Below are 13,819 nucleotides of genomic sequence, written 5' to 3'. Positions count from 1 at the left end.
AAATGTCGGTGCGTTCTGCACAGCCCTGCCCTCCCACAACACCACTGCTTGCAGCTTTGTCCCACCATAACATAGGATCATCATCCTCCCAAGCGTGCAGGGAAAGGAACATTCTGAAGGGCGTCTAAGAGGAAAAACAGTCGTACTGAAGTTGAGAGCACTTGGGTGTGTCTCTCCATGCAGCAGCAGTGATGCAGAACAGCAGCAGGACTGAGGCTCCAGCCCCAACAAGGACCAGGGCCCAGCTGCTACTGCAGCTATGGGGACCCACTCCTACCATGGAGAAACACACAGGAAGTGCTTGAGCAGGCTTACTGATGAGCCACTGGGTAAACTAGAAACATAAATACCAAGGGAAAAAAAACCCGAACGCCTCTGAAGTTTCAGACATTGACATTCAACATCTAGCTGTGCTGATTATCAGGTGTAATGCTGCCATGCCTGAATTTCATTAGCCAGATGATTTCTTACACTGCTATTGCCTTTTCTGAGCACCTGCATATCTTTTCATTAAACACCAGCAAGTACCAACTGCAATAGAAAACCTTTCCAAAATGCTGGGACTCTGCATGATCCAATATAAAATTCCAGAGGTCTGGGCTTGATTTTACTTTTTTGAACACAATTTATAGTAATGCACTGTATAGAAACACAAATTTAGTCAAATATAGATGAAAAGAAGAAAAGAGCCTGTTGTGTATAGTACAATACATGCGTATCAGTTGTCTTCATTGGTGTTTTGACTTGAAAGCTCCTGTTTTCTCAAGTACTCACTAAACTGGAAATATCTCCTAGCATCACAAAACAGAAACAACGTCCAAGTGCATGAAATACAAAACAATTTAGTGTTACTATAGCAACACTTCCACATTTCTATGCTTGTATGTTAATTTTAACTGTGAACCTTAAAACTACATGAATGTACTTTCACACAGATAGACAGTGGTGGATTAACGTCACCCCACAGAAGCCAACAGAGCAATTTGGTACTGAAAGCAGAGCTTGATCTGTGCAGAATCCTGCATGCTAGCTGTACACATCAGTCATGTATTCAGCACATGTGTACAGAACATGAGACAACACAAACTCTTCCTGGTTTCTAGAGGCTATTCAGTGAAACAGCAGTAATAATCAGCATACTGATTGTTAGAGGGAATGGCCTCAAGTCGCACCAGGAGAGGTTCAGGGTGGATGTTAGGAGCAATTTCATCTCCAAGGGTGGTCAGGTGCTGTAATAGGCTGCCCAGGGAGGTCTTTGAATCACTGTCCCTGGAAGCATTCAAGAAACATTTAGATGTTGTACTGAGCAGCATGGTTTAGCAGGGAAATAGTGGTGGCAGGTGAGGGGTTGAACTGGATGATCCTGGAGGTTTTTTCCAACGTTGGTGATTCTATGGTTCTATTACTCATACATATGCATGCAGCATGTGTGCATTTCAGTATAAGCTCTAGTGTAGCTGGACAAACAACAATTTGAAGGTTATCATCTCACATAAAAGTGAAGAGAGCTATCTTTAGAAGGAAATTGCTTAAAGCCAGTCATGTTTGTTTATGTTTTGTCCTTACTTAGATGCAGGTTTTGTAAGCTTTTAGTAAGGAAGCTTTATACCAGAGTGCCTTCTAGTGGCTATGGAGCTACAAATCTCAGCCTGAAATAGAAATTATAGCATTTACCAGATAATCATTCAGTAAATGAATCCACACAAAAATATACGTTCATAGATGTATTAGGAATATTTGATGTGAGTCAGTGAGAGTTTTCCATGGTAATGCTGTTTTATACGTAGAAACATAATTTAGGGATTACAAGAGGTTACTTAGCACATGAATAAGAAAGCAATAGATAAATACACAGTTCAGCTTTGGGAATATACTGTGTCTGGATTTCAAGTTTCTGTCAGGTGTGAAGAATTAGCAATGTCACAAGTTAATTTCATTGAACAATTCTATTAGTAGCACTTACCAGAATGATTTTTAACTATAATGGCCACTTATCAAAAGTTTATGCAATACTGAACGATTAAAAAACATGAGTTTGTACTGGTTCATCTTAACAGCTTGCAGGCACATACCCCACAGCAGCTGAAGACCACTGTCTGCTTGGAAGAGACTGCAGAACCAGACCTGGAATCATACCAGCACTGAAACAAGGCACAGTAAGTACTTTCAAACAACTTCCTCAGGCATGGCAAGCACTACCAACCCAACAATCAGCCTGGGGTCTATAGAAGTATTACAAACAGACCGTCTGTCTTGCAGAGTTACAGGAAGGAATGGAAGCTGCCAGTGAGGGTAGGGATGGAGGAGCAGACACGCTGCTTGCCCTAACCACCAGCTTAGCACTGCATTGATTGAAGTCACTTCATCAAGTGGCCCTTTTCTCCTCTGGAAGACCAGCATACAGGAGGTACTGGGAAACTGTGTCCTAGTCAAGGAAAAGCGAAAGAGGTGATGCACTGAAAGGAGGCTAAACTCACCTAAAGGTTTTGTATGCATTTATGAAGAGACATAATGGTTATAGAAGACCTTAGTTAGGAGAGATTCAAAGCCAACGGTAAATTAACAGAAGTTACAGATGACTAACAAGCCATGCCTTCTAAAATCACTTCTGTGACCGGCACCCAATAATCAAACACACATCACCGCTAATTACCTACACCCAAAAGGAAACATCGCTGGTAACATAACTCCCAATGGAGACTTCTCAGGACAGTTTTTTACCACAGAATTTGTTTCTCTCACATAATCCTGTGATTAACTTATTTACATTTGTCAAAACACGTGATGAAAAGCTCTAGTAATTCATGGAATTATGCACACACAGATAAAACTCAAGAATTACAAGCACCAGCCAAAGCATTAACTGTTAAAGGGCCCTCAGGCAACCTCCAAGCAAACCACCCAGCAGATAGAAAACTCTTTTGCCTTTTTCCCCAGGTGGTCCCCTCAGGAGGTTCATGCCAGCATCATGGGCACACAGCTGATAACCATTAACTCCCCCATGTTAACATATATATACTGGTGTTCCCAGAGCCCTTCTATGTAGCATAGCAATACCAAAATGAGTTTTCATACTGCAGGTGAACGCTTTAGTAAAAGGAGAGTAATTAATCCTCTTTCAGTTCCTCCTTTCTCTCTATTTCTTTGTAAACTCTTTCCCCTCTTCTGTCCCTCCAAAATATTATTGAATCAGATCTCAATCACCGTTTGTAAACCAAAAGAAAAAGCCTTCAAGGTTATCCTTAGGTGGGTAACGTATGAATGAGGGTAGATTCAAACTGAATTCACATTTAGTTCAGCTACTAAACAGGAAAAGGTTGTTATTGTTCACATTTTTGCAAACTATAGAACAGTAGAGTAGGAGTGATTTACTTACAGACACTTTATGTCATCTTGGTGATACCTCATAGTATGAGTTGTGTGGCCCCTGGCACTGTCAGGGAGTTTAAATACATCTGACAACAAATCACACAAATTCACATCAATTTTAACAGCTTACATTGCGATCCCTGTAGCTTTCACCTGAGAGACTCCTGCACCCTAAAGCTCTGTAATTGTTTTGCCTTTTGTCAAAGCGAGATTTGGACAAACAATATTTCCACACTGAATTTTGCAAGAAGGCAACGTAAGTTCCTTCTGAGTTTTAAAAGCAGAAGATGGGCATAATAAAGAGTAAGAAGTTTCATCCCCTTACTATCCCATGAGAACAATACCCTCCCCCCCACTTTTCTTCTTTGGCCATAAAAGCCACTCCTACATTTGGACCTCTGCACAGTAAAGCCTGTCCAAGGGAATGAAGAGCACTCAAATAATATAACTCTGTGGTACTGCTACACTTCAAAAATTAATTTGAAACATACACGTTTGACATACATTCATTCTAGAGCAAAACTGAAGCAATTAAAGATTTCACTGAGAACAGAATCATTTTGATAACATGAAGATTAGCTAAAATTCTTAATTAAGTTTCAGGCCATGAATGTTTTCTAATTCAGTCGCCTTAAAAGGTGTCAAAGGCTAATGCTATTTCCCTATTATTAAAAATGAGATTAGGTTATTAAGAGGAAAAAACAGTACTGGGAAGGCCCTTGATTTTTCACTACACATGATACTCCAGATACTCTAGTCTGGCCTGCTAGTCAGATTAGACTGGTACAATAACTGCACCCAGCTCACCTGGCAGAGATGTGAATGGCTGATACAGCAGCACGTGAAGCATAGCAGTCAGGCATCCCCTTTCTGAATTCCAACTGAGACAGGTGCTTATTGCTGTAAAGCAGATGCCTCAGCCACGTGGCATCTCAGGTATGAAGAAACAGGCTATGCAAAACCTCATACCAAACCACAACTGAAATGAGGATAAACGGAAACAAAGTAAAAATTAACTAAAATAGTAAAAAGTAAAAGTAAACCAACAAAACTCGTTCCCTACTCAACCTCTGTATTCATACAATGAGCAAAGTAGAGATCAAGCTCAGCTTTTGTTAGCAAAGGACTTAATCTCAATACCAGGTAGCATTTTTATTCTTAAAAGAAATATTTTGTGCAAATACAGCTCAGGTTCTGGATTGCACACACGCGTTTTGCTGTAAGCTGCATCACCTCTTTCAACTCAAACAGCCCATATGGGAAGGTTCTTTCAATTAGGAAGAAAACACAATAGTGAAAGCATAAATTTTCTTTATCTTTAGTCACAGAGAGTATGTAAAATTTGTTTCTAAATTATGCAGAAAACAAACAGTGAGGTGCAGTTCCACTCACTATTCTAAGCTCACCTTCCCAGCCAAATCTCCATTTAAAATTGACTTTAGCTTCCTCTCCAGGCTACAAGACAAATGTTTTTGCAAATGGATCACTGCTGGATTTGTGGCTTCCGAATGTTATCTCATGGAACACATATACATATACACAGAAGGCTAAAACACTTCTACTAAATCCAAACACTTGCAGTGCTTGCCTGTTAATAAAAAAATACTATGCTGTGACTGCCTGCTTTTTCTCTTTTATTATTTGTTACACCTGGAATATTAGCCCTACCTGCAGTGCTCCAAACATACTGAAGCCAATTGCTCTGAAGAGCTCACAAGCAAAGTGTTGGAAGTGTAACATCTTACAACACGGGGCTACTGTAACATGATGGAAAGTACAGCAATGACAGCAGAGCAGCAAGATCCCAGGCTGCAGCAAGTGAGAGTTTGCACAAACACAACAGCCACAGGCACAGAAATCAAAGAAAGAAGCTGCTTATCTTCAGAAGGCCTCACGTACACAGGGATCTCCAGCAAAATACCCTTGCCTCCACTGCCAACTCTTAAATGAAACCTGGGAAGGGGTGCATCCTGGCTACACCCCCTTCCAATCACTCAGGTACACTGCATGCCCCTGAGCTTCCCTGGGTTGGCTCTGCCTTCCCACCAGGTGCTCAATCACTGCTTCAACCTGTGACTTAGCATTTCCACTACAGGCTACTAAGAAAATAATCTCCTGAAGTGATGTCTTCACAGTGTTTTAGCCTGAGCCTTCTGCTGCTTCTTCAGTCTCGATACCAACCCAATCTGGCTGACAGTTCCTTGTAGGTTTAATCTATACTGTTACAGCTCCCATCAAAATAATTATAGAAAAAAAACCCCTCTTCTAAATTCACTGTGCCCACCAAGTACATTTGGCACAAAGCTCACAGATTAGCAGTATCTAGTATATAATTCAGAGTCAGACTTAGGCAGTTTTACTCCTGAAGCCTCCCGGACTGAGGTTTCTGGCACCTCTCTGACTGTCTCTCATCTCCTTTCTATAAGGAAGCCTTCACTTGTCAGGTTCTTAAGCACCTGAAAGCAAGCTGTACCTTCAGACCCAATTATACTGCTGCAGCTGCTGGAAAGAAGCAGATAAAACACCACTGTGCAGCAGAGGTACCTCATAACCAGGTTAAGAACTTCCTTTGGGTTTGTGATCTGCTAGGGGCAGAAACATTTGCTAGGAAATGTTAAATAAAATAAAATGAAAGAGGTGTGGAACATTGGAATGACTATTGACTCATTACAAACTCTATAGGTAGAACACAACATTTTTCACAACTATATTCCAATACATTAAAAAAAAGACCATGCAATGGATTATTAAACTACAAAACTTCTAAAAATATAGGTTTTTTGTTTTCAACATGGGCTTCATTCTGCTTCCCAGGAAAATTCATGGTCAAAGAAATTATTTTCAGCATCAGTGAGCAAATGAATAGAAATTGCATAGCTTACTATAATAAGAACACCAAGGTTTTGTAGTACATGAACAGTTTACCTAAGCAGGTGGATGCAAAGGACTAATTAATAGGATATTTTAAAAATTAACAGTAGCTTTGTTGTGCTGATTTGTTCTTGCTAAATAGATTGTCATGTATTGATGAGTATCTCACAGGCTGTTGAAGGCATAACAGTAAACACCTGTGAAATTCTTTCCACGCATCTACAAGTCCACAAGTTTATTAAATATTCATTTGCTTGCCTCATTTCTCCTCCAGTGGCTCACAGACTTCAGACTGCATCTATTTAAACCCTCCAAAGATATTCCTGGATACAGGCATGAAAGGCATGAATTGAAGCCAACACCGAGGGAAAAGGAGGACGTTTTGATTCCTAACGTTCCCACACATGAATGCTCCATAATTACTGAAACATCACAGGATTATTCAAACAGTATTAATCAGTACAATGTTTGTCAATGCCTCCAGAATAAATGCCCTTGTTTAGCTATAATACAATTTCTATATGAAGACTTTAGTCCAGTTTTAGGAAAGATTCTCACTCCCAACTCATTATTCGAGTACTAACATACTTCAGAACAAGAAGAAATTAATCAGCTTGTAAGTCTACCCAGGTGTCTGAAATAAATGTTTGGCAGCTACTATGTTTTTCAGAAAGCTTTCAATTCACTACAAATTCTACGTCAGAAGATACATAGGCATTTAATTTGGCTGACAGATACCTGATAGTCCACTGCCTTTTGGAGACAATGTGGTGTTAAGAATGTACTGAAACAAACACTGTGCCTGAACTTAGATGGACTTGTATTGGTAAGGGAGAGCATCCATGACAGCCAGTGCGTCAGTAATGCACCATGTGTTTGCACCAAACTGAGAGGAAAGGCCTTTTTCAAACTGGTTGTGCAGGGAAGATTTAGGTCCAATGACATTTTATTTCATCTGGAATTTAGACAGGAATATTAGTTTAACTGTCCAACTAGATTAAATGTCCAATTACATTACACCAGTGTGAAGATTTTGGGTGGAGCGTTAAACATCTTACTAAGTTATTTGTCAAAGCATTTTGACTATTGCCTACCACCTGCAAGAAAATACTGCTGCACACTGAAATGCAGCTGCAGTATCCAGTTACTCGTAGGGGTGCCAGTCTTTTTAGCAGTCACTAGACTATATCATCTATTACTATGCTGCACACATGCCATACACTGTATACTCGGTATTGTAATTTAACTCCCATGCACTGCATGAATATCATTTTCAAACAGTATTTGCATGTGGCAAGAGCTCTGAGAAGCAAGAACTCACAAGCCAGCAACTGTTCCTCAGAACACACAAATTTGACTGTGGAGAACAACAGCAGTTCAGAAACCAAGAATACATCAAAGATTATTCATATTTAAAGCCAACACCCCCCAAAATCTTACATAACATTCCTTTTCCTTAGCATAGCCTGCTGGCCTAGCAGCAAAATGCCAACGATAATACTCTTTCATGCTAATGGTTTAGACTTCAAAACTGGAAAAGCATCCCTGCTGAGAGAAGAGAACGTGACAGATGGCATGAGCTATTGCAGTAATCTTACTGACAAAGCACCAGGCACGTGAAGGAAGTTCAAAATCTATTTGCATTTCCCAGTTGAAACATGGAAGCTTGATAGTAAAGGTACTCAGAAAGAAGTTATCTACAGCTTTGAAAATGTAGGTGTGATTTTTTTGCTTCTACTTTCCTAATGAAGATTTATAACTTCCACTTGGAAAATAAACAAAGTTTACAACTTACATTCATATGCTAGGATAAGATTAAGAGGCCTGCAGCCAAGCCTTGGAGCACTGTAAGAGCAGGTTATTTCAGGTATTGAAATTGGCAGCCATTTGGGATTTAATACAGGCTAATGCTTCAAATAATTGGTCCATTTAAACTAGTACTAAGAAATCCATACGCTTCTGCTGACAAATTTGTATTCAGTTTAAAGAAACGAGTAAATGGGTCACTACATTTATCACATTTTTTTGTTAAGACATCACTTGTTTATGGGTAATCAGATGTACACAGATTACTCACACTTGTGTCACGTATCGATACCAAATGCTCTTATCCTGCAAATAGGGACTGATTAAAAGATAACTTCATCTGATCCCAATTCTACTACAGTCCTTTCATGTGACATTGGGAAAGCCATTCTACTTCTCTGTTTGTGATTTGCTGTTTACTTCTACTTCACATTGTCAGTCTCATCTATATTAAATAGAGAAGTTAGGGATCAAACTGTGACACAAACAATAAAAACCTTGAAAGAAAGATACATAAATTACTGTGGAAAGACGAAATAAATCAGCAAAAAACTGACATGCTAACAGTGCTAGTATTCGGTATCTTAAGCAAAAGTCTTCACTGCAGCACATCAGGAGGAAAAATATATAAACTTTTATAGAAACCTGAAAGTAAGAAACTAGACATCAGCACTACAGAAAGGATTTTGTTTTAGAATTGTCTAATTCTAATTCTTAGATACTTTTTTTTTTAAATACACAAGTGGAGAAGGTTAAATTTCTGATGTTATTCTTGCATGTTCTCATACAGCTGAGGTACATACTCTGATTATCAACCAGCTATGATATACTTCTGCTGCACTACCAGAGCTATAAGCAAATCTATTGTTTAAAAGAGAAATGCAGTGAGTGTAAAAGAAACCTAACAGCTCAGAAATAACTACTGCATGTGACCATTGGCTATTGCTCACAGAACCCCATACACTCAGCTTAAATAATGGTCATTGTTACTCCATTTATTGGAAGAAAATTCTAAGTTTCTCCCAAATGGATTTCCTGAGAGGAAAGTAGCAACACTTATGCCTGCAACGTGCTACAGATTTTCTGATGGTATTGTCTATAATACAGTTTTAAGAAAGTACTTTTTAAGGACATGAGTCTCTGGAGATGCAGATCACACACATGAGAATTGCAGACATATTATTGCAATTAACTGAAAAAGAAAATAACAAATACTACATCTATAATCAAAGAAAAATCTTCTCCTAGTTACAACAGTAAGGTTGATAGCTTGATTCCAGGAACCTGATTGTTAAAGAAAGATATAAAATACGTGAATGATAAGAATATTCATCAAAATGCAAATGCAAAGGGTATTTTTCAAAACGAATAATGGTAAACACGAAAAAGCAGCAAGCAGCCAGAAGAAAAAAAAGTCAAGAGGGTCATTAAGGAACACGAATGCACTAATAGTGACAGATGAGGCTGGTATGGCTGAAGGCCTGAATAAGTTATTTGCCTTAACACTCATGGAGTAATTTGAAGCACATCCGTGAGACTAAAATATATTTTCACTGGAGAAAGCGACACAGTGGATGAAATACAAGGCAGATGTTTATTATTCCAGAGCTCAAAAAATAGTTCAGTAATCAAAGCAACTGAAAACTGACATGCATCAGAATGCAAGAAGAAATAAAATAACTTTAAAAGATTTTCACTTTGATTTCTAAGAGCTCATTGATAACAGGAGCAGGGAGAGAGACTTCCAGTGTCTATTTCTCAGTTTCTGGGAAGACCTGTCCACGTGAGACGTGCTTAAGTTACAGAGAAAGGTTTAGCCTATTTTTTTATTAAAATGCCTCCAAATGGTAGTGGAAAAATCCTCTGTCTCCTGATTAGCAAAAAGAAGATGGCAGTATATTCTCTTCAGTCTTCTACGAAGCTATTATAACCAGCAACATAGCAACGATAGACAATAAGCCCATGAAAACTGATCAACTAGCATATATTAAAGTGTCTTGCAAGTTAGTTCCCTAATATACACTTCAGAGCATCTAAAATTAATGGACGTCAGTAAAATAAGCCACTTCTCTCATAGAGCAAAATATCACATTGCCACTAAAAACTACCATGTATAATTTTAAGAAAGATGTATAATATCCTATGGCTTGTTCTAAGGTCCAGGAGGAAAGGCTGTTCTTTACTAAATCTAAACAATACACAAGAATATTCATGAAATAGGTTATGTTTTGGCCATTACTGACAGCAAATACTATAGAAACCAACACAAAGTTCCTTAAGGAAAGAACTATAACAACAACTAGCACAGCAATAACGAATTCATTAAGGGGAATTCAAAATTCCATGTAATTAATTAAAAGATCCTGAAGTCAAAAATAAGGATATTTTTTGTCATGTAGTAATTAAACTAGGATTTGAATTGGCCAAGTTTCACCAAATCCCTATAGGGAAACTATTACAAACGCAAGATAGATTTCTCAACTTCAAAAGTGCACTACGAGACCTTGCACAAAGGTCTTAGTGTACATTTCTATTAGGAGACTGTGACAAAACACAAAGAGTAAGTAGCACAAAACTTTGCAACAGATAATATGACACAACTTAAGTACATCAGGTAGAGGAAAAAAATCTGAAAGGCCTAACGTGCTTGTTTGAACAACAACACAGATACTTGAAAAGAATAAGGACAGCAAATAAATCAATTGCCCCACGGAACTTACACCTTTTCAACAGGAAACATGCTACAACAGCAGAAAAAAAAATGCTAGAAGAGGACTGGAAGTAGCCCAATCAGAAACAAAATGGCTGAGATGCTGACTAGGAGTTTCTCACCTGGTAGCATGGAGTACAAGACAACAGCTTTCACTATTTGTATTCTATTGAGAGAAGTTGTAGACCTCACTAATCTAACTCCAGTGAATTGGCTACAGGAAAGAATAGATAAATTGTAATAATCACAAGATGAATTTTAGGCAAACACTACATTTTCTACTGAAGAAAATTACTTCTTTCTATGAATGAGCAACATCCTTCAGGAGGCATCGTTCACCTGCCAGTCTTTCGAATCACAGTGCTGAGTTGGATTTGAATCTCACAGGTTATTTAAATACAATTTTAAAAGACTTTCAAGCACATTTCAGCAGGAAAGTCATATACTTCCTTATTCTTTGCACTGATTGCACCACTGACCCAAGAGAAATACCTGCTTGAGCGTAAATTCTGCAGAATTATCTTCTTCTGGTTAACATTCTGTATTGCCATTACTATGAAATGTCTTTTTTCTAACCAGGTAGCTATAAGAAAAATTTAAAATCAATCTAACATGCTACAATTAAATGTTATCACAATAAATGAGAAAATTAAGCCAAGACCATAAGGACATCAAGGCTTCTGCAGCACCTTCTCCCAGTTATAGGGACAGAAGAAGAATTGTCATGGATAGGAAGAAGGTAACTTTCCACAGACTCTTGGAATACCAGGAAGTTCAGATATGACTGACTTTACATGCAGAAAATGCATCTTTCCATTACATAACAGCAAGCTGCTGTTCATTGGACTGTATGCAGAGGAGACACCTAAAGGCAGTATCTATCAGGATTTTCTACAATGCTCTTTTATAGTGGGCAAACAGCAGAATCGTATAGAACAGAGAAGGTACAGCTGCTTCAGTCCCACTGTTGTTATTAAATCCTTTCCCAGGTAAAGACTAGGTCATTTGTCCATGGATACATAGCTCATTTCAACTGGGCACTTATTTAAATTTAACCTGAACAGAAGAAAGCAAACATCTGTATTCATCATGCTCCCGTCTTAATTTGTAGCTGGTTTTCTGGCAACAAAGCTTGCCCTATTTACTTGTCCATAATTGCCAGTGTAATGGGATCATTGGTGGATGTTCCCCAGCAGCTTTGCAAAGACCTTTCTCACACTGAGAACTAGCAGTTGTCAGAAACTGTTTTCCAGGAGTAAGGTTCAGTGCAAATCCACAAGGGATGTAGTTGTTACTCACTCATTTAAGGACTTTCTTCCATTAGAACTTGCCCTACGCAGACACTTGACTAGTACTCTTTTCAGCAGAAGTACTATTTCAGTTAGAGACATTTTCTCTGCGCACTGTGTTGGTATGGCTGTCACTTCCATGCAGTAACTTGAAAGATCCAATTGCATTTCCATATATAAAACTGTCTAACCTGACAGGACGCTGTACTTTTTATGTCCACCCACATTTCCTGATGTTTTCACCTTGATTTAGAGCACACTTCTAAAAATAATTTTAAGTTCCGTGTTGCAAGAGGGAAGGGGGACAAAAAATATCTGTGCTTATGACATAATCCTACAGCCTTGCACATGAAAATGACTGATGTAACTCAGAGGAATGGGGAAGCAGTATAGTAAAGCACTCGGGTAAATGCTTTACACAAGTGGAAAAAGCTGCATCTCCCACAGGACTGATTTATGTGAGAGTTAAATTGCTTGCGTGGAGATGTTACACCAGCATGTTTCCTCTCTGAAACAAAACACAATGAAATATAAAGCCTCTCCCACTGTGAGCTAACAAATTTAAATCAGCCTCTTTTGCCTGTTGCTGTGGTAACCAGCTGCAGGAAGGGCTTTGCAGAAATTCCAGGCAAAAACTGTATGAATTGTTTATGTAATCACAGATCTCCATATGAATAAAAATCACTCACTGTATCACAGGAGAGACGTGCTTTACTGGCTGCATTAGCAGAACAGATGTAATACATGACTGATATTAATAAAGCAAGAGACCGAATGTTCGCTATGAATTTCTAAGTTGTGACACCTCGTTACTCACTGTTTGGAGACATGAAACAGCGTTCTGCCCACAGGACCATCGCTGAAGCACATCAAGCAGCATTAAATTCACTCTGAATTTTGTTTATCCTAAATGGTAAATATCTTCCAAAATTACAGTTATGGTTATGTAATTGTGGAGTTCAGAGAAAACACAAGTCCTGGTAAAGGAGCAGCATCAAAGAAGATGCAAACGAGGAAAGTTACAGCTATTTGCCTACAACTGAAATGGAGTATTAACAGTCTTGTACAAGATTTAAGATAATTCATGTTACAGAGAAAACATACCTAATGAGAGCCTTAATGTCAGGAAAGCTTTTGTTGTTTGGTTGGTTGTTTTTAACCTGTGGCTGAAGTGCTTCAGAATAAAGTTTAGAACAGAGAATAACACTTACTAGGCTAGACCACAGAAATTATAACAGATATGGTAAAGAGAAAACACTTCAAAACAGCTTCTGGGGCACTTCACACTCCTATTTTATTTCTCTGCACATTCTGTGGCATAAATTTGTTATGTGGCTATCTGGATTTTGTTGCTGTTGTTTTCCAACCATGCAGCGACACCTTCCAGGTAAGCATCTCACTGAATGTTGTGTTGTTTCACTACTTGCATTTCTTCTAAAGCAGTCAGACCGGTGCACAGGTCACAGGGTTATCTCTCTGCTTTGTATAGCAAGGACATGAACTCCTCACAGACCCCTCGCTGAAACTGGAGTTGTCCACCTCATTAACCCAACTTTCACCGAGAAACAAAGAGCACACATCATTTATGCCTGTACTCTTAAGATGCAAAGCAGCCTGTTTTCTGCTGATTCAATTTTTCTTAGTTGTTTGTTTTTCTGGCTTGTATTGCCTATCTCTTTACTGAGGTGCTAAGGAAACTGTGCTAAAACCTGTTTGTCCCTGTTCCATTTGAAAGCAGAAATCTATCCTGTGTATTTCCAATGGATTTTTACCT

At 38.7% G+C, this 13,819-nt stretch overlaps 1 long non-coding RNA gene across 2 annotated transcripts; it reads left to right on the top strand.

Annotated features, from left to right (window-relative positions):
* Positions 1 to 1,671: 1,671 nt before the first annotated feature.
* LOC121106563 lies at positions 1,672 to 13,166 on the top strand. 2 transcript variants are annotated; one of them, XR_005839090.2, is made up of 3 exons: positions 1,672 to 2,156; positions 2,260 to 2,407; positions 4,824 to 5,283. It is a non-coding gene; the product is annotated as an uncharacterized LOC121106563 (long non-coding RNA). The 2 variants fall into 2 exon arrangements; XR_005839089.1 differs by lacking the exon at positions 4,824 to 5,283 and adding an exon at positions 6,515 to 13,166 and having other exon boundaries at positions 1,674 to 2,156.
* The last annotated feature ends 653 nt before the right edge of the window (positions 13,167 to 13,819 follow it).

This window comes from Gallus gallus, chromosome 11 (assembly GCF_016699485.2).
Source record: "Gallus gallus isolate bGalGal1 chromosome 11, bGalGal1.mat.broiler.GRCg7b, whole genome shotgun sequence".
NCBI lineage: Eukaryota > Metazoa > Chordata > Aves > Galliformes > Phasianidae > Gallus > Gallus gallus.
Note: the sequence above shows the minus strand (reverse complement) of the source record. Positions and strands in the feature narration are given on the sequence as shown.